This window comes from Asparagus officinalis, chromosome 1 (genome assembly GCF_001876935.1).
Source record: "Asparagus officinalis chromosome 1, Aspof.V1, whole genome shotgun sequence".
NCBI lineage: Eukaryota > Viridiplantae > Streptophyta > Magnoliopsida > Asparagales > Asparagaceae > Asparagus > Asparagus officinalis.
This window is the reverse complement of record NC_033794.1, coordinates 53,124,521-53,145,587: the sequence shown is the minus strand read 5'-3', so window position 1 is coordinate 53,145,587 and position 21,067 is coordinate 53,124,521.

Sequence of the window (21,067 nt, the reverse complement as noted above, 5' to 3'; positions counted from 1 at the left end):
TCAGTTTATCTTTTAATTCAAATGTTGTGGGAACCGGTTACTTGAGTATTTATGACAACCTATATTTGCTTGATACAATTGCTTCTTACAATGAATCCTTGCATGTGGAATCACGTGGTACTAAGCGTAAATTAAATAAGGAAAATTCGGCGACATTATGGCATAAGCGCTTAGGTCATATCTCAAAAGGTAGAATTGAGCGTCTTGTGTCTGATGGCATTTTGGATTCCCTTGATTTTTCGGACTTCGACGTATGTGTTGAATGTATCAAGGGAAAACAGACCAAAGTGAAAAGATTAGGTGCCAACAGATCTTCGGATGTCTTAGAATTGATACATACGGATATTTGTGGGCCATTCCCTACGGAATCCTGGAATGGTCAACAATATTTTATATCATTCATAGACGATTACTCACGTTATGGGCACCTATATCTTATTCATGAAAAATCTGAGTCTCTGGACATGTTCAAAGCCTATAAAGCTGAAGTTGAGAATCAACTCAACAGAAGAATTAAAACCGTCAGATCTGATCGTGGTGGTGAGTACTACGGTAGATATGATGGTTCAGGTGAACAACGTCCAGGACCATTTGCTAGATACCTAGAGGAATACGGTATCGTCCCACAGTACACCATGCCGGGTTCACCTAGCATGAATGGTGTAGCTGAAAGACGAAACAGGACTCTTAAGGATATGGTAAGAAGTATGATTGCTCATTCTTCTTTACCAGAGTCACTCTGGGGAGAAGCACTTAAGACAGCAGCTTACATTCTGAATAGAGTACCAAGTAAAGCAGTTGCTAAAACACCTTATGAGCTTTGGACTGGTCGAAAGCCCAGTTTAAAGCATTTACATATTTGGGGATGTCCAGCTGAGGTAAGGCCTTATAGGCCAAATGAAAAGAAATTGGACTCCAAAACAGTTAGCAGCTACTTTATTGGATACTCTGAACGCTCTAGGGGCTTTAAGTTTTATGATCCCACTATAAGGAATATTTTTGAGACGGGAACAACAACATTCTTTGAGGATGTTGAGTTTGGGGGGAGAAATAAGGTTAGAGACATTAGTTTTGAGGAGGAATTGGCTTCAGATCCAATCCATACAGTTACTTTTGACAATATTCAGGTTCCTATACCTGTTGTTGCTCAAGAAGTAAATCCGGAACCTCAAGATGATAATGTTGAACAACTCCCTGTTCCAGAAGAACAAACTCAACAACCTCAAGAACCAGTGCCATTAAGGAGATCCACGAGAGAAAGGAGAAATGCTATTCCGGATGATTATATTGTATTTCTCCAAGAACATGAGGAAAGTAGTGGAATGTTAGAAGATGATCCAATCAACTTCTCTCAGGCCATGAAAAGTTCTAACTCTCAACAGTGGATTGATGCCATGAATGAAGAGTACAAGTCTATGCAAGACAATAAGGTTTAGGAACTTGTCCCATTGCCAGAAGGTGCAAAACTAATTGGTTGTAAATGGATTTTTAAAACCAAACGGGATGCAAACAGTAATGTGGAGAGGTATAAGGCACGTCTTGTGGCTAAAGGCTATACTCAAAAGGAAAGCATTGATTATACAGAGACTTTCTCTCCGGTTTCATCGAAAGACTCTTTCAGAATAATCATGGCACTTGTTGCTCATTATGATCTTGAGTTACATCAGATGGATGTTAAGACTGCATTTCTCAATGGAGACATTGATGAGATGATTTATATGGTGCAACCAGAAAACTTTGTGTCATGTCGGGAGACCCAAAGAATATGGTCTGCAAATTAAGGAAATCCATCTATGGACTCAAGCAAGCTCCTCATCAATGGTATCATAAGTTTCAACAAATAGTTATCTCATTCGGTTTTGAGATGAACATTGTTGATGACTGTGTATATCACAAGTTCAGTGGGAGTAAGTATATTTTTCTGGTTCTGTATGTGGATGACATCTTGCTTGCCACTAATGATATAGGCATGTTGCACGAAACCAAGAGATTTCTATCAAAGAATTTTGAGATGAAAGATCTTGGGGACGCCTCTTTTATATTAGGGATCCAGATACATCGAGATCGCTCTCGGAGTATTCTTGGATTATCACAAAAGAGCTATATCGATAAGGTACTTAAAAGGTTTGGCATGCAAGATTGCAGACCAGGTGACACCCCTGTTGCTAAAGGAGACAAGTTTAGTCTCAATCAGTGCCCTAAAGGTAACCTTAAAATTCAGGAAATGCAGAAGATTCCTTATGCTTCGGCTGTAGGAAGTCTAATGTATGCTCAGGTATGTACGCGTCCGGATATTGCGTACATTGTTGGGATGTTAGGCAGATACTTAAGCAACCCTGGTATGGATCATTGGATAGCAGTCAAAAGGGTTATGAGGTATCTTCAGAAAACAAAAGATTACATGCTCACATACAGAAAATCAGAGAAATTAGAGGTCATTGGGTATTCGGACTCTGATTTTGCTGGATGCCAAGATAGCAGGAAGTCTACATCAGGCTACATTTATATGTTAGCAGGAGGAGCTATATCATGGAAAAGTGTCAAACAAACACTAGTAGCTTCCTCCACTATGGCAGCAGAATTTGTAGCTTGCTATGAGGCATCCAATCAGGGAATATGGCTGCGAAATTTTGTCACGGGACTGCGCATTTTGGAAAATGTTGAAAGACCACTAAGGCTATATTGTGACAATAAATCTGCAGTAATGTATTCCAATAACAACAGGAGCTCAACTAAGTCAAAACATATTGACATTAAGTTCCTGGTTGTGAAAGAAAGGGTACAGAGTGGACAGATATCCATAGAGCACATTGGGACAAACTCCATGATAGCTGATCCTCTTACTAAGGGATTGCCACCTAAGGTCTTTCATGAGCATACTGCTCATATGGGTGTGGTATTATTTGAGGATATTATGTTTTAGTGGGAGTTTGTATTTGTGGTGCTTTATGTTTGGTTGTATTGTCTGATCAGAATAAAGTATTCAGTTAAGACACTCTGTTACATTATGTTTGGTTTTGACCTCACTAAGGAGGACCAGTTGAAAATAGACATGTACTGATCACATTGCATGTAATTTTCATGCTGCACATCCATGATTGATCTATGTCGTTTGATTGTATTGGTATATGTGACCATTGATGGGTCGAGTCACGATAAATGTGACGAAGGCCGCTTTGATCCTATATTGATATAGTCAATGGACGAGATTGTTCGGAAATACCATTTCAGTGATAGCAATTTTTGAGCTCATAAGGTTATACACAGTTTAAGGAATCATATGGTGCCCAAGTGGGAGATTGTTGGATTTAATCTAATAAATCTATTTGTGGGCACATATGATTAATCAATGTGTATTGCTATCTTTCAGGATAACCCACTAAAGTGATCAATTAAGTTGGGTTAATGGGTATTTAAATATAATCATGGGGTTATATGTGCAGATACCAGGTTGTAATTGTGATTTATTGAGGGGCTAAATTACAAAAGTACAACATCTATAAATAAGGGGTTATGGTCCCTAACCTAGGGTTACATTCTCTAATTCTCTACACCCCCATCTAGCTAGAGAAATTCGGATTTAGAGAAACCCTAAGGTTAGAAGATCATCAAAAACCCAAATCAAGATTTCATCCATGGATTCAGGTATAAGCTTCCGCTCTTTTGATTATTGTTAATCTCTTTGAATTAATCATGGCTATATGGTTTTAGATCTCAAGTTTTGATTTAGATCTAACACGATCCACACAGACGAACTCATTGTAAGTTACCCCATATTTAACCTAAATGCTGCTCCATATACACATTCTCATATCTTCGACGCTCACTCTGATTTAGCAGAAAAGAACAACAAGAAACTTAGAATTTAAACATGCATATCATGTTAGGATGTAAGTGGCAAGGTTTTAAAAACATGGTTAATCAGATTATGCGACAACTGATCGGATTACGCGAAATTGCACATGTGTGAATTTTTAATATATATATAAATATTCATGAATAATAGTTGACAAAATTCAGACCTCTAGAGGTTTCAATATAAACTCAAACTTGAGTTCCTCTAGGGGGTCTACCCAAACAAACACAATCTGATCGTATACCAACGACACTCTGTTACATTATGTTTGGTTTTGACCTCACTAAGGAGGACCAGTTGAAAATAGACATGTACTGATCACATTGCATGTAATTTTCATGCTGCACATCCATGATTGATCTATGTCGTTTGATTGTATTGGTATATGTGACCATTGATGGGTCGAGTCACGATAAATGTGACGAAGGCCGCTTTGATCCTATATTGATATAGTCAATGGACGAGATTGTTTGGAAATACCTTTTCAGTGATAGCAATTTTTGAGCTCATAAGGTTATACACAATTTAAGGAATCATATGGTGCCCAAGTGGGAGATTGTTGGATTTAATCTAATAAATCTATTTGTGGGCACATATGATTAATCAATGTGTATTGCTATCTTTCAGGATAACCCACTAAAGTGATCAATTAAGTTGGGTTAATTTGGTATTTAAATAAGTCATGGGGTCATATGTGCAGATACCAGGTTGTAATTGTAATTTATTGAGGGGCTAAATTACATAAGTACAACATCTATAAATAAGGGGTTATGGTCCCTAACCTAGGGTTACATTCTCTAATTCTCTTCACCCCCATCTAAGAGAGAAATTCGGTTTTAGAGAGAACCCTAAGGTTAGAAGATCAAAACCCATCTCAAGATCAAGCAATGGATTCAGGTATAAGCTTCCGCTCTTTTGATTATTGTTAATCTCTTTGAATTAATCATGGCTATATGGTTTTAGATCTCAAGTTTTATGATGTAGATCTAACATTCTCTTCTCAAAATTTCTCACTACGTGGCAAATATCATCCATCCATCTGCCAAAATCTAAATCATTTAAAGGGTGAGACGTAAACCTCATCAATTTAAAATTTTAAATAAAGATTTAGAATTTTAAAAAGTTTCATAAATATTCCAAATAACCAATTTTAAGTGACAAATAACAAATTTGGATTTCTTAGTATAAAAAATTATTTAATAATGATAGTTACTACATTGTTTTTAAAAATTTTCCTATTTACTTTTGCAAAATTATAGCATATTAAAAATTTTCCTATTTACTATAAAAACACCCGAATTTGTAATTATATATAATAAAATCTTTTATAAGTTTTTTCTAAATTATATATAACCATTTTACGAATAATCTGGAAAGGAAACTAGTTAGTTAAGCTATTAATTAGATTTTATCAAGTATCTTCTTTTAAAATAGTTTGTTACCATATTACTTGAGATTTGATCGTGATTACGGAAAAAATAACGAGTAAAAACTGAAAAAAGCATTGCAGTCATATTGTCATACTAATAAAAGATAGAGAAATAGAGAATGAGAGAGAAAAGAGGGGAGAGGGGGGAAGGGGGAGGGAGGGGGGGAGAGAGAGAGAATTGCACCATATCCATAATTAGTTGAAATTCAAAATTAATACAATTATGAAAAATGTTGATGTCAGTTATTGAACAGGGGGTTTATTTAGGGATAGTGTGGTATAGGGTCCTCAAGCTTTTTCAGATGACTGGCTCTATAGATCATTGTTCTTCCTTGCACATAAAGAACTTGTGAGAGGCCAGAGTTGGGTTCTCCATTTGTTCCTCCGACGATCAAGTCAATGTATGAACTTGAGTGGGAAAATATAAGAGAAAATAGTAAGAGGAATTGTTCAGTGTTGCATAAAAAGCAGAAGAAGCTACCTTATATAATGCAGCTTTCTTTTATAGTAGATCAAAAAAGGCCATCAAGGTAACTGTGATCGAGCCCATACATGCAGTTAACTCGGCAGGTGCCTTACAGGTATCAGCTGATGAAGAAGGTGAGTGATCAGTTGTTACATTATCCACTACAAAGGCTGAATTCGTGGCTGCAGCTGGATGTGCAAGTCAGGCTATACGGATGAAGAGAATTTTTGAGAAGCTAAGCTTGAAGGAAAATAAGTGTAGAACGATTTTTTGTAATAATAGTTCTACCATTCAATTGTCAAAGAATCCAGTACTCCTTGGTAGAAGTAAGCACATTGATGTGCGATTCCATTTCCTTCATGATTTAACTTGAGATGATGTTGTTGAGATGGTATACTGTGGGACTCAAAACCAGTTAGCAGATGTGATGACAAAGCCTCTTACCTTGGAAGCTTTCCAAAAGTTTAGAGCTCAGCTTGGTGTTCATCGAGTTCTTGAGTTAAACTAGTTGAGAACTAGTTTTAGAGAGGGAATGAAGAGAAGAAGTCAGAATGGTTGTTAGAATTTCCTAAAGTTTAGCTTTCAGTTTGAGTTCTGTTGAAATAAGTCCTATTCCTTAGGCTATGTTTAGTTTTTTTAGAATTATTCAGTTGCTGAAATCACGTATGTGAGGACGACAGCAGGTGCTTGGCATTGATTGGGTCTGATGCGTCATGAAGACTATGGGGGCTAGTGCAATGATGACTCCGATAGCGTATTTAAGGCGAGGGTAGTTGGTTGTTGGCGGGAGGTTTGAGAACACACCGCCTCTCTAGTCGTCTAGCTGAAGGCCGAAAAACACCACCTTTTTAGTTGGTCATGTAAGTTGTCAGCTAATATAGTGAGCCGAGTGTGAAGTCTTGAGGGATCGACCTGGAGAATAGTAGACCGACAAGTATCAAAACTCTCGAGTCAGCCATATAAGTTGTCGGCTTATGGAGTCGGCCACACGAATAGCTCGAGTTGTTAGTTTCCGGAGTAATTTGATTAAGTGCAGAGTAGGACACACATCGGATTACCAGCAGAGATTAACACTAGATCATTTTGCAGCCTATAATAGAAAATCTTAATCATTTGATATTCAATTATCTTAAGAAACCAATATAACATAAGTACAACTCAAGATATCAACATCTCTCTCCGATCTTCTTTTTTACCTCTCTAATTCAAGCACGTTTGGTAACTTACTTATTTCTCCTTATAAGTAACTTGTTATTTATAAGGTGTCAATGTGGTGTCTGATAATACTTATTTATTTTACTTATTTGTTACTTAGGAGGGTAAAAAATAAGTAGGAATTTCCAAACTTATTTTTTCTCCACTTATAAGGAACTTTCGTAATTCTAGCCAAAAGACAAAAATACCCTTCTATCCTATTTACTTAGTTAAATATTTTCTTATAAATTTATTAATATTATTAATTATCTAGCAAATTAAATTATTAATTATTTTGTTAATTAATTTATTCATTAAATTATAATTTGTTAATAATTAATAATTTACTAATAATTATTTATTAATATTAATTAGTTTATTAATAATTTACTTAATAATAATTAACTAGTTAAATAATTTATTAATAATTATTAATTTATTATTATGAAATTAAGTAATCTTAATATTACTACTTAATAATAACAAATAACATAATATATAAAAATATTTTTAATAAACTATATTTCTTTACTATGATATAACTAATTTTTATGTATTAACTAACTATTTTATTTGTAAAAATATTTTATTAATATGAAATTATTAATTGATCATAATATTAGTGAAAATAATGTATTATATAAAAATATTCTAATCAAATATATTTATTATTATAATTTAATAATAATATTCTACTAATATGAATTTAATTAATAAATTTTTTTACTATGAGATAACTAATTTTTACTTATTAATTAATTATTTTACTAATACTAAAATTTTATTATTACAAAATTAATTAATTAATCATTTTATTTCTAATAATCACAAATAACGTATTATATAAAAATATAGTGAACAAATATGTTTATTATTATAATTTAATAATATTATTTTACTAATATGAATTTAATTAATAAATCTCAATGTTAGGAATTATAATCACAAATATGTAATGTAGAAAAATATTTTAATCAAATATATTTCTTATTATGAGATAACTAAGTTTTAATTAAAAATAGTTATACTAATAATAATATTTTATTACAATGAAATTAATTAACTACTATCAATATTATTAACTAATAATCGTAATTAATTTTGAAATAAAATAATTAATAAATTTATTTTTACTAGTTGTCTGGTTAATATAAAATGAATTAATTAGTCACAATATGGATTTACAACAATATGTTATTTTTATCATTTTACATTTGACACAACCTTATAAGTTATTAGTTTACTAAACACATCACTGCTCATATATCTTTATAAGTTAAGGGGTTACCAAACAACTTCCTTATTTTCTATGGTGCTCATAAGGAGTTTTGAGGATAAGCAATAAGTATTTGATAAGGATTCAAAAAATAAGTAGTAGCCAAACATGGTCTCAAATGAATCCTCACCTCTTTGTCCCTCCCTTTTCTTCCTTAAGGCCCCGTTTGGCAAAGGGTTAAGGAAGAAGGGTTAAAGAAAAGAATTAATGTACTTAGCCTATTCGATAATCTGAAGGACTAAATTATTAACCCGTTAAATAAGTTTTATTTTAACCCTTGTGATTAGTTTTAGTGTTTGGGAATAACAATAGTTTTGACTATTTTCTTTATAATTAGAAGGGTTAACTCTTATTCCTTCTAAATAGGAGTATTAGTAAACCCCTCATTTTGAGGGGTTAACTCATTTTAATCCCTCTAGAGGGGTTAGCTTAACCCTTCTATATTTTTTATGTTTGGCAAATTATGAAGGGTTAACTCACTTTAACCCTTGTATAGATTTTTTGTGTTTGGCGGGTTAAGGAGGGGTTAAGTCTCCTTAATCCCTCACTTAACCCTTTGCCAAATGGTACCTAAAAAATAGCATTTTGGGCTCCTCTTTATGAATTCTTACCAATTTTTAATAGTTACTTTCCAAAGGAATTCTTTCACAAGCTTAGCTAAGACCCCAAAAGTCATATCCCTTTAACCAATTGACGTGACGCAATCAACTTTCATAGGATTTAGCTAGGTGATATCGACGTTGTCTTTTGGTAAAGAATTTGGGTCAACTAATACCCTGCCGATCTTCAAGGTGAAACATTTCCTAATCATTTAAACAATTTTACTGATTTTTCCCCTCTATTTTTTTGGGAAATAGGAGAACTCATCCTGAAAGAGAAAAAAAAAACAATCAAGTACTCATCTCGATATTTATTCAAAATTTATTAGTTTTTTTCTTCATATTGGCAGGTGCGAATGATTTAAGAACACATAGACGGGAGCCTGTTGATAATCTCCAAACTTGCTCTATCATGTATGCATTTGAAGAGAGGTCTAATGTTATATTTTATTTCAATACCTACATTCGTTCTATAGTTTGTTGGGATGTGTCTTTGATTATTTGTATAACTTCATAAGAATTAGATAGGGTTAGAGATTTATCATGATAGGAGATTGGGTCTTATCATGATTAAGAGTTTGAATTCTATTCTAATTAGAAAGTAAGGCTAGAGATAGGATTTTGGTTTTCCTGTATATATTCTTCTATTATTTGAGGAAAAACTGAGAAGGGAGAAGGAGAGGAGAGAGCCAATATTCTTGTAATTTAGGATTAGCAGAGAGCATAGCCTGATTCAAGAATATTGTGCGAGAGACGAGGGATTCGTAGTGTTTGTACCTACAAAATATTACAATATTGAGAGAGGGTTTCGTAGTCTTTGTCCGTTCAAAAGATTGTAAGGAGTGAGTTTTGGAGAGAATATGAGAATTGATTATGTATATGAGGTTGAGTGATTGAGAGATGAGAGTTGAGTGGTTCCTTTTGTAGTTCTCCCTGATACATAGTGGATTTCTTGTATTGTTACCCCGTGGATGTAGGTCAAAATTGGTTGACCAAACCACGTAAATCTTGGTGTTATTTCTTCTTGATTGAGGTTATTTTCTATCTTGTTGATTGCGGGTTGGCTTCCGAGTTGTAGAGATCGTAGTACGCGGAGGGACTAAAATTCTCCAACTAGTGGTATCAGAGCTATGGTGATAAATCCGGGAGTTAGTTTTCAAGATAGAAGTCATTGTCATGTGAGATTGAAGATTGGCTTTATAAGAATCAATATAAAAAAAGAAGGTACTGTAGCAGCGGGAACACTGTTCACATGCGTGAGAGTTTTGTTAAAAAGTATTAAATCAAATCCAGCGATGCAGATTAATTTGTCTTCTGATCGAGGGTTTGGAGGCAGATTCCAACAATCTATGAGTTGATTCCTAGGTTTTGGAGTGCTCTGAATGCGATGGGAGGGTTTAATTTTTTAGATTTTGTTCATATTGGTTAGAAAGTATAGAAAAGTTGTGATGGTGATGGCGAGACAAATTTGATGGCAGATATAGCAAATAAATATGTGACAGATGAGACTGGTGTAGAGAATCAAACGTGAGTCTAATAGTAGAGTTCTTGGCATATAATTATTTAAAGTTATCGCGGGAGGAGGAGTTGGTTGGTATGTAAACTCGAGGAGGACAATGTCAGATTAGGTGGAGCTTGCAAGTGGGCATGACCGAGTGACACACAGGGAAATGGAGATGGCAGCATTGGACTTGAAGACGATGGCCGCTCATATTCAGTCCAAGCTAAGTGATCAAGGAGATAGAGACATCTAGCTCATAGTGTGGAGTAGGAGAGATAGAGGCATCTGGCTCATAGTGTGGAGTAGGAGAGGTACACGAATATAGTTTGAGATGAGCAATGCAGGTGGAGCACAAAGACAACAAGTGGGGGAAGGCTACTGTCAAGTTTAGTTTGGGAGGAGAAGCATTGTTGATTTTCTTTTAATGTCAGAGGTGATGAAGATCTCTTGGTGTACACAAGAGAGGTGGAGATGCCACGGCGAGGCAAACGATAGTGAGGGTCAAGGGACATCCCAATTTGAGTGTAGGTGTTCTGATTAGAAGTGTGGGTGCTTCGATTTAAAGTGTAAAAGAATAGAAGATGCTAGCAGTAGAGGCAAAGTTTCAAGACGATAACGATATATCTTCAAGGAAGTTTAAGAATCAAATCCAACATGGAGATTGTTCGGATGTGTATTTGATTCTTTATATAACTTTATGAGAATTAGATAGGGTTAGAGATCTATCACGATTAGGAGATTGATCTCATCATGATTAGGAATTTGAATTCTATTCTAATTAGGAAGTTAGGCTAGAGATAGAGTTTTGATTTCCCTATATATATTCTTCTATTTTTGGAGGAAAAACCAAGGAGAAGGGAGAATGTGTGACGCCCCAGGGTTCATACAAGGCTGCAATCCAAGGTGAAACCTGGATTGTCAAACCTACCAAGCATCAAACACTATGCTACGACATGTTTTACCATCATAGTCACTATCTCTCTAGTGTAAACAACAAATAGGTGAAGGTACAAAACAGGCAAATAATAAAAGTAGTACAAAATCAGATATGCATAGAAGAAGTATATCAACAAATGAGCCCAACTGAAATAGAATAAAAATATCTTTGAGTCTGAAATACATCTTAACACAATGAGTTAAATATAATCTCACTAAGGCACTCAGCCTCTACAAAATGAATACAACTCTAAAGTCTGTACAATGAACATAACTATATAGTGGAGCTTCAGCTACTAAGACTATGCGACGGCGACTATGCTAAAACTCTGTCATCCTGCGGCTCTCCGAAACTATGATCAGCCTAAAAAAGATAATTTAAACAAAAAGAACAATATCAAGAACGTCAGAGCGCTACAACAAGATCACCTCCATCTGTCCCCAGGGGAAGGGCTGCTAGACGAAATGGAGGCTCTATCTCTTAAGCATAGTTTGTTAGACCCCTAGAGGGGGGTGATTAGGGTTATGCTAATCTAATCTGATTTTATGCTAATTAAAACTAATTAATAAATTATTCTTGCAAGATAGATATACAATATGTTATGAACAAGAATATGCAATATGAACAAAGAGATATATCCTATATGGTGAAATATATGCAATGATATATAAACACAAGTGTAAATTAAATGTGACATAATAAAGAGATGAAAGTGATATATGATGTGAGCACAAATAAAGAAGAACGCCAAGCAAACACAAACACACAATATGTTCACGAGGTTCGGTCCCCATGACCTACGCCCCCGCTCCTCACCTCGAGGAGATCTCTACTATCACAACCCGGTTTGGAAGCTGGAACTTCTACACACTCGGTTTTCAAACTCACCGAAAAACTCTCACAGCAATCACTATGCAATCACACTATACACACTAAGTGTTGGCCTCTAGCCCGTGTCCTCCTCCTTAAGTGCTAGGATACAACCTCTCCCTAGGTTCGTCAACTGACACCACTCCTATTGGATTCGACCCCGTCTCTCACCACACACTACTTTCGGTGTACAAGTGTATTACAAGTGATACTTATAATATAAGTTCAAATACAATGTTTTATTCTCTATAATGAATGAGAACACAAAGAAACTCACTCTCACTAATTCACACACCAATACCCACTAATATATTGTATGAAATAATCTAAGCTCAATAAGGGTGTGTGTGATAAATGAGAACAATGAAATTCTAATTCAATTTAATATAGCAAGATATGAATATGAAATTGACAATCAATAAGCTATATAAAAGAGTTTAGATAAACTTCTCTATAAACACAAAGAACTGAAGAAATGATGATGAGGATGAATTCCTCAATTAAAATTGAAAGCTTCTTCTTTGTGAAAAACTTCTCTTTTGAAACAAAGCTTGAAACAAGGCTTTAAACACCTCTTAAACACTTGTAAACTTAATTAAACAAATCTCTTGATTGGTCAGAATGTTAAATACACTGGGGTATTTATAACATCCCAAGACATCAGCAAGAACCCAAGTAAAAAGACCAAAAAGCCAGAAGAAGACAAAAACTGAAAGTAGCTGTTACAGTGTTATGAGTCGACTCAGTACTATTCATGAGTCGACTCATAAGTAGCCATTACAGGCTAAAAATCAACTTATGGGTCGACTCATGAAATTCATAAGTCGACTCATCATGCATGGGTCGACTCATGAAGTCATGGGTCGACTCAGCAGAAACAAAACTTATTTTCCAGCACAGTTTGTGAGTCGACTTATGACAGTCATAAAGCGACTCCACCTGATGGGTCGACTCATGATGTTTGTGAGTCAACTCATCAGAAACAAATTTTAAACTACGCAGCAGTTTGTGAGTCGACTCAATACTGTTCATGAGTCGACTCATAAACATGTACATAGAAAATTTTTAACTTAGAACATTGTTAAAAATATCAAATAAATTCTAAAAAATATAAAACTTTACAAATAGTTTATAAACATGATATTAGACATATTTGTGAAGAAATTTTGAAAATTACATTTACCATTTGTAAAAGATCATCGTTTTAGCAAATGTGCACATATATGTGTAAATATGTAAACATATACATTTGATTTTGATAAAGAAGTGTATTACAAAACTTTTGTAAAACAATACAATGTAAACATGATGTTAAGTATGTGTATAAATATATATTGAGCTTAGAGAATAACACACGATATATACAATAATACCTAAATGATTATAAACATAGCTGATCTGGATCTTTAACTCTGATATAAACCTATAATAAGTCACAATCACTAGAAAACAAAATTAGTTATAAATTGTTTATAAAATCATCAAAACAAAACAAGAGTGTAGGTTCAAAACTAGAACCCTAACATAGTTTATCTATATCATTTTTTCCGTATCTAATGAAGTTAATATTTAGACACCTACAAGACGAGACGTAGTACGTCGAGCGAAATAATCCAAACAATAAAACCCTCATATATATACCATATGTCTAAAATTTTAGATCCCTAAATACCAATTCCAACTCTATGAATGAAAACAGTACTCAAAAGAAATACTCTAAGCCTCAACTATATAGAACCAATGTCACAATCTCGAACTACTTCTCAAGTAAGTTGGCGCAATTATAAGAGAATATCGTTCAACTCAAAAATCACCATAGGCCATATCATGTATGCCACAAACTAAAGAATGTATCCTACTCATGGTTAATCTAACATGGGAGTAACTACAACTGATAATACATATATGTGTGTATCTCCTTGTGCTATAGCGATACTCTTGTAATATTCTTACTCAATCCCTCTGTGGCAATAGGTTTTATCTCTCTATTTCGGATACATAAAATAACGATACTTTTATAATATTCTTACTTAATCGTCCTGCGAAAATAGGTTTTATCTCCCTATTCCGGATACATGAATAACGATACTATTGTAATACTATTACTCAATCGTCCTGCGGAAATAAGTTTTTATCTCCCTATTCGGGTTACATGAAATAACGATACTTTTGTAATACTCTGACTCAATCATCCTGCGGAAATAGGTTTTATCTCCCTATTTCCGGATACATGAAAAATGACTATACTCTCCCATATGTATTCATCAGCTCAACATGCGACAAAAATATGTTAACACAACATAATCTAAGTGTACGTGCACATATCTCAGTGTGCGTGTCCATAACTGGTGTTTACCTTCATCTCAGGTGTTAAACAACTCTTAAGCGTCATAATATATCAGTACAAGATCGAGAAACTCTCTCAAAAACCAAACAAAGCCAAAAAAACATGCACAGGCCATAAAAGAAGTTGGCGGTCGACCGTAATTATGCGGCGGTCAACCGCGATAGGTTTTCAGGGTTGCCCAGGCTTCTTCCAGACATGCGGTCGATCGCCGCTAAGGCGCGGTCGACCGAACACAGAAATTTCAGAAACGTGCAGGTTTATGCACGGTGTTGTGTTCATGTCGACTTTGTGATTCAAACATGTTTAAAACATACTGAAACATATATAAAATTTACAACAACACTTAAACTTTGATAATCGCTTACTGAAATTTTCTCGAACATAAATCAAACTCTTGTGTTAATCTAATTAGGGTTTTTCAACCTAATTAACCAAATAGTTCAATTTAAAGCATGAACTTTTAACATATTAAACATAAGCATGATTGTCAAACATCTTAGAAAAGATATACATTCATTAAAACATATTTTTAACATTTAGGTATCACAAACCTAGGGATTTCTCATCTTTAATCCACATGCAAACTCAATTAAATGTCAAATTAGGGTTTAAACATGATTAGAACATGATTAACAAGTTAAAAACAAAATTTTAAAGAACCCTAATAATCATGATCATGTTTCTATTATAAACAGCAAGAAAAACATGTAGATCTAACATTTGTTTTAGATCTAATAACAAAAATCTAATTTTTTCATATTAGATTAAGATCTAAGCATGTAAACACAAATTAAACTTCTAAACTAGTTATTTAACTATGAGGATGTGTTTGGATGCAAGTGATCTTGCCTTTGCACGTGAACACGCCTCTGAAACGAATAGCAAAAGATCTCTCGACGCCAAACATCACAATTCCTCATCTTTCCTTCGACAAACACCCCGAGATCTCTCCCAAAACTCACAATTAGGGTTAGGGTTTGAGGAAGGTTGCTGGTGTTAATCTCACATGAAAGAAGGTTAAAAGAGCTTTAAAACGAGTATATATATATATATATGTGTATATATATATATATATATATATATATAACCCAACCTAAAACAAACCTGGCAGAAACAGATTCGCCCAGCGGTCGACCGCCGCGGTGGACTGCGCAGGTTTCTGGGCGGTGCTCAGACTGGGGTTTTGTATAAAGGCTATAACTTTCTCATACGATCTCGGAATGAGGTGATCTAAGATTTGTTGGAAAGATATTGAAGATACCTATAACTTTGGTCTTTTACACTTTTCTAGATTCTGACTGCATCGGTATGTAAAACATAAAATTTTTTAACTAGTCATTATTCCCAAATTTTCACTCTTTTGGCCTTGGTGTATGTTTTGTGCATTTGCACTCATATTTTTACAAATATACATTGAATTGATCTCAAATCAATTCTTATCATATTCAAACATCAAAATATGTTATTGTTCACCATAGAATATATTTATCATTATTTATCATAAAATATTCAAATTTATGGGGTTTTACAGAAGGAGAGAATAGAGTCAATATTCTTATAATCTAGGGTTACTAGAGAGTATAGCCTCATACAAAAATATTGTGCGAGAGGCGAGAGTTTCGTAGTCTTTGTCCGTGCATAAAATTACAATATTGGGAGAGGGTTTCGCAATCTTTGTCCGTTCGAAAGATTGTAAGGAGTGAGTTTTAAAGAGAATATGAGAGTTGATTATGTATGTGAGGTTAAGAGGTTAAGAGATGAAAGTTGAGTGGTTCCTCTTGTAGTTCTCCCTGATATATATTGGATTTCTCGTATTGTTGCCCCGTGGATGTAAGTCGAAGTTGGTCGACAGAGCCATGTAAATCTTAGTGTTACTTCTTCTTGATTGTGGTTATTTTCTGTCTTGTTGATTGTGACTCGTCTTCTGAGTTGCAGAGATTATAGTAGTATGCTGGGGGACTAAAATTCCCCAACATAGTTGACCCATTAGTTTTTAGCAAACCAATAATTGCTTTTTAGGCTGCAGAAGTCCTCTAAAAGAGAAAACAAGGATTTTAAGACTTATATAATAGGCATTTAAGACTGATATGTCAATAACCATTGCAGGTTCTTGGCAAAATCAATAATTCTCAGGAAAATATATTAGCCATTTAAGAGTAATAATCGACGCCTCCGAGTTCAATCGGCTCGACGATGAACAACTTATGTCGAAGTTTGCCATAAATATGGGCCCCTCACCTGTGCAGCCGCTAAGGTCATTGACATCTTCAAAATTTCAATTTAGTCCCCCATTGTTGATATGTGTTTTGAGATTACAAACATCAATAAAAATAATTTGGTGAAGTATTTTTATTTTAAGTGTGATTTTAAAAGAGGTAAGTTAAAAAAAAGCGTAAAACCTTGACTAATATGTGGAATATCTTTTTGAAAGTAGGTGAGTTTAAAAATAAATGGGTGTAACTAGGGTGTCCAAAAAGCCCGCCGGCCTGGGCCCAGCCGGGCTGCGGCCCGAGAACCCGGGCCAAGTCCGGGCTCCGGGCCCGGCCCGGCCCGGAATAGTGAATTTTTTTAATTTTTTTATTTTTTTATTTTTTTATATGTATTATATATGTATAATATATGTATATATAAATATATATAATATGTATAATATATGTATATATAATATATTTTTATATATGTATAATATGTCATATGTGTGTATATATATACTCTCTCTTAGTATATAAGTATATATATATATGTATAAGTATATATAAGTATACTTTCTCTTATATAAGTATATATAAGAATACTCTCTCTTATATATGTATAATGTATGTATGTATGTATATACTCTCTCTCTTAGTATATATGTATATATAAGTATACTCTCTCTTATATAAGTATATATAAGTATACACTCTCTTATATATGTATAATATATGTGTGTATATATATATATACTCTCTCTCTTAGTATATATGTATACATAAGTATACTCTCTCTTATATATGTATAATATGTGTGTGTGTGTACTCTCTCTCTTAGTATATAAGTATATAAAACAAAATTTTAAAGAACCTAATAATCATGATCATGTTTCTATTATAAACAGCAAGAAAACATGTAGATCTAACATTTGTTTTAATCTAATAACAAAATCTAATTTTTTCATATTAGATTTAGATCTAAGCATGTAAACACAAATTAAACTTCTAAACTAGTTATTTAACATGAGGATGTGTGTTTGGATGCAAGTGATCTTGCTTTGCACGTGAACACGCCTCTGAACGAATAGCAAAAGATCTCTCGACGCCAAAAATCACAATTCCTCATCTTTCCTTCGACAAACACCCCGAGATCTCTCCCAAAACTCACATATTAGGGTTAGGTGTTGAGGAAGGTTGCTGTGTTAATCTCACATGAAAAGAAGGTTAAAAGAGCTTTAAAACGAGTATTTATATATATATGTGTATATATTTTATATATATATTATATATTAATTATATATAATTATATGTTATATATATATAGTATATATATATATATATATATATATATTATATATATATATATATATTATATATATATATATATATATTATATATATATTATATATATATATATATATATATATATAATATATATATATATATATATATATATATGGTAACAACTGGGTCGTATAAACAAACCCAACCTAAAACAACCTGGCAGAAACAGATTTCGCCCAGCGGTCGACCGCCGCGTGGACTGCGCGGTTTCTGGGCGGTGCTCAGACTGGCGGTTTTGTATAAGGCTATAACTTTCTCTACGATCTCGGAATGAGGTGATCTAAGATTTTGTTGAAAGATATTGAAGATACCAAACTTTGCGTCTTTTACACTTTCTAGATTTGACTGCATCGGTATGTAAAACATAAAATTTTTAACTAGTCATTATTCCCAAATTTTCACTCTTTTGCCTTGGTGTATGTTTTGTGCATTTGCATCATATTTTTACAATATACATTGAATGATTCTCAAATCAATTCTTATCATATTCAAACATCAAAATATGTTATTGTTCACCATAGAATATATTTATCATATTTATCATAAAAATTCAAATTTATGGGTTTTTACAGAGGAGGAGAATAGAGTCAATATTTCTTATAATCTAGGGTTACTAGAGAGTATAGCCTCATACAAAAATATTGTGCGAGAGGCGAGAGTTTCGTAGTCTTTGTCCGCTGCATAAAATTACAATATTGGAGAGGGTTTCGCCAATCTTTGTCCGTTCTCGAAAGATTGTAAGGAGTGCAGTTTTAAAGAGATATGAGAGTTGATTATTGGTATGTGAGGTTAAGAGGTTAAGAGATGAAAGTTGATGGTTCCTCTTGTAGTTCTCCCTGACTATATATTGGATTTCTCGTATTGTTGCCCCGTGGATGTAAGTCGAAGTTGGTCGACAGAGCCATGTAAATTTAGTGTATACTTCTTCTTGATTGTTGGTTTATTTTCTGTCTTGTGATTGTGACTCGTCTTCTGAGTTGCAGAGTTATAGTAGTATGCTGGGGGACAAAATTCCCCAACATAGTTGACCCATTAGTTTTTAGAAACCAATAATTGCTTTTTTAGGCTGCCAGAAGTTCCTCTAAAGAGAAAACAAGGATTTAAGACTTATATAATAGGCATTTAAGACTGATATGTCAATAACCATCTGCGGTTCTTGGCAAAATCAAAATTCTCAGGAAAATATATTAGCCATTTAGAGTAATAATCGACGCCTCGAGTTCAATCGGCTCGACGATGAACAACTTATGTCGAAGTTTGCCATAAATATGGGCCCCTCACCTGTGCAGCCGCTAAGGTCATGACATCTTCAAAATTTCATTTAGTTCCCCCATTGTTGATATTGTGTTTTGAGATTACAAACATCATATAAATAATTGGTGAAGTATTTTTATTTTTAAGTGTGATTTTAAAAGCAGGTAAGTTAAAAAAAAGCGTAAAACCTTGACTAATATGTGGAATCTTTTTGAAAGTAGGTGAGTTTAAAAATAAATGGGTGTAACTAGGGTGTCCAAAAAGCCCGCCGGCCTGGGCCCAGCCGGGCTGCGGCCCGAGAACCCGGGCCAAGTCGGCTCCGGGCCCGGCCCGGCCCGGAATAGTGAATTTTTTTTAATTTTTTTATTTTTTTTATTTTTTATATGTATTATATATGTATAATATATGTATATATAAATATATTATAATATGTATAATATATGTATATATAATATATTTTTTATATATGTATAATATGTCATATGTGTGTATATATATACTCTTCTTAGTATATAAGTATATATAAGTATACTCTCCTTTATATAGTATATATATGTATAAGTATTATAAGTATACTTTCTCTTATATAAGTTATACAAGAATACTCTCTCTTATATATGTATAATGTATGTATGTATGTATGTATGTATATACTCTCTCTCTTAGTATATATGTATATATAAGTATACTCTCTCTTATATATGTATACTCTCTCTTATATAAGTATATATAAGTATATATAAGTATATATAAGTATATACTCTCTTATATATGTATAATATATATATATGCATGTTATATATATATATATAATATACTTCTCTCTTAGTATATATAAGTATACTCTCTCTTATATATGTATACTCCCTCTTATATAAGTATACTCTCTCTTATATATGTATAATATGTGTGTGTGTGTGTGTGTGTGTATACTCTCTCTCTTAGTATATAGTATATATAAGTATGGTATATTACAACGGTTACTTCTTCCCCATTGGCCCAACGGGCAACGGCTACTTATGCGATTCTTTCTCTCTCAAGTTATAACTTATAAATATATACAATATATTTTACATATATATATGTATATATAATATATAGTTACATAATAATTTGAGTAATACTAATACATATTATATAAATATAATAATATTAAATAATTTTTAGTAATTTTTTATCAAAAAAAAGAAAAGAAAAGAAATTTAAAAAACCTAGTTGGGATGTACTTATCATATGTGATGCGATGAATTCCAAATAAATTTTATACTTGTAATTTGTAAATGATATTAATTATTAATAAGAATTTATTTTTATAATTTTTTATTATAATTTTTGTCATTTTAAGTGATTAATAAAATTATTATTTTATTAATTTTTGTTTTTTTATAATTTAAATAAAATTAAAAACATTTGCATAAAAATTAAAAAAAAACCGGTCGGCCCGGAACCGGCCGCGGGTCGGGCCGGGTACCCGGGTCCGGTCGCCGGCTCCGGTTTTGCCCGCCTGGCCGGATTCCGGGCCGGGCGGCGGTCGGGGCGGCCCGGATGGAACAGGCCTAGGTGTACACTTGAGAAAGTCTTTTGGATAGAGAATGTGTTTGAGGTGGTTGAATTAAAAATAGACGTGAGTAAAAATATTAAGATATATATATATATATATATATATATATATATATATAATATATATATATATATAATATATTATATATATATATATATATATATATATATATATATATATATTTATATATATCATATATATATATTATATATATATATAGAAACAAAGCACCGTTCCTAAA